Source organism: Ornithodoros turicata, chromosome 1 (genome assembly GCF_037126465.1).
Source record: "Ornithodoros turicata isolate Travis chromosome 1, ASM3712646v1, whole genome shotgun sequence".
Lineage (NCBI taxonomy): Eukaryota > Metazoa > Arthropoda > Arachnida > Ixodida > Argasidae > Ornithodoros > Ornithodoros turicata.
The window spans coordinates 63,014,879-63,016,759 of record NC_088201.1 but is presented as its reverse complement, the minus strand read 5'-3'; the positions used below and the strand labels follow the sequence as shown (position 1 = coordinate 63,016,759).

Below are 1,881 nucleotides of genomic sequence, written 5' to 3'. Positions count from 1 at the left end.
CAGCCGGCGAACAGCAAAAAGCTGCTGCTCACGTGCAAGAACAAGGTCGAGTACGTTGTTCATTACGCGCTGCTCACTCTCTATTGTAGACTGGGCATGCGGGTGACAAAAATTCACCGAATTCTAAAATTTCGTCAGGCACCATTCCTGCGTCCCTACATCGAGGACAATGTTGGCAGACGCGTCGCATCGAGCACGACGTTCGAGAAAAATTTCTATAAAATCTCAAATAATGCGGTCTTCGGGCGTACGCTACTAAATAAATTTAATATGCGGGACATTCGAGTAGCCTTCGATGAGGAGACGGCGAGTCGCCTCGGGAGCCAGGTGGAATGCGCGCGAATGGAAATTTTGTCCCCCGATTGCGTCATGTACGAAATGCGCAAAAGAAAAGTGCGATGCGATTTCCCCCTGCAGATTGGCTTCACGATTTTAGAACTGAGTAAGTTATTCATGTACTCGTTCTACTATGAAACCCTGTTGAGTAAGCTCACTTGTCCAGTGATTACGTGCTACTTTGACACGGATTCTCTGATCCTCGGCCTATTCTGCAAGGACTATGAAGATCAGTTACGCGCGATCGCCGACGACCATTTAGATTTGTCTTCCTTCGATCGTGATCATCCACTGTACAGCGAGAGGAATCGCGGTAGACTTGGCGCGTTCAAAAGTGAAACGGGTAGCGTACCCATTGAGGAAGTAATATGCTTGAAAGACAAAATGTATTCCATCAAATTAGCCGGGGGAAAACAAATTGCAAGAGCTAAAGGGGTCAAAAAGAACATTGTGTGCAAACACCTCCTCCATGATACGTACCGCGATACCCTATTCAAGCACGCTAGCGTATCGCACGAACAGGTGTCAATAGTGGGAAAGAAACAGTGCATATACACCATCAGAAATGTGAAAGAAGTCTGATGGCGTACGACAACAAACGATACCTCTACAATGACGTGGACTCCTACCCGTACGGAAGCTGCGAATATGGTAAGCTCGAGTGGATGACGTAGATAGCGAGATTTCACCTGGCGTTCTTTCCCCCCGCCGCACAGATAATGCAGTGGATGAGTAGGAGTAGCATCATTTGACCTGCGTCACTGGAAGGATGTGGCACCTCGTTCTCTTCTCGCTCGTCTCGTGCGCGCTGGCGCTGGACGCTGGCAACTGTACTGCGAGCATCAAGCTGGAGAAGGATAAGCACACGTACGCGCACGAATGCCCTGGCGACATCTTGGCCATCAGAGAGTGGCACGTGGTACCTATGCGATCCGGTATTAACCTGAATAGGAACGCTACTGGATCGCTGCGCGCGTGCCTTCACTCGCTGGACGTGAGCGACAGCTACGAAGATATCCAGTGCACGCGCATGTGCCAGCTCACGGAGGACGAAATTTTTCTCAGCTGCTGTCCCGGAGACGTCTACATGATCCGTCACTTCCGTGGAACCATGCCCAGCATCAAAGGAATCAATCTCTCCAAGACCGCCATGCTTTTTCTCAAACATGTACTCAATAAACGTTGAAAGGTATTTTTTCCCTGTCTGTCTGAGATAAAGCCGCAGCAGGGTCGCTGCCGAGTGCGCCATCTGGCGGGCGCTAACGAAGGCTATGTTCAGCGGGCTTAGTCAGCCAATCAGTGGGCTTAGAATGGGGCCAATCGGTAGGCTTAAACGGTGGACGACCAATCAGAGGGCTTAGAAAGTCTGGAAAATGTGGAGAGTGATCAGTAGGCTTCGAATGGACCAATCAGCGGAGCCAGTTATTCGGCATAAAGGGGCGGAGCTGTGCTCAGCGATACGCATGCACCAATCAGCGTGAAGTGGGCAGAGCCGAGTAATTAGCATAAAGGGCGGAGCTACAGTCAGCCAATCAATGATCAGTA

At 50.2% G+C, this 1,881-nt stretch overlaps 1 long non-coding RNA gene across 1 annotated transcript; it reads left to right on the top strand.

The window, feature by feature from the left end:
• Nucleotides 1-933: 933 nt before the first annotated feature.
• LOC135399595 (uncharacterized) lies at nucleotides 934-1,528 on the top strand. Its single transcript, XR_010424359.1, has 2 exons — nucleotides 934-987; nucleotides 1,053-1,528. It is a non-coding gene; the product is annotated as an uncharacterized LOC135399595 (long non-coding RNA).
• The last annotated feature ends 353 nt before the right edge of the window (nucleotides 1,529-1,881 follow it).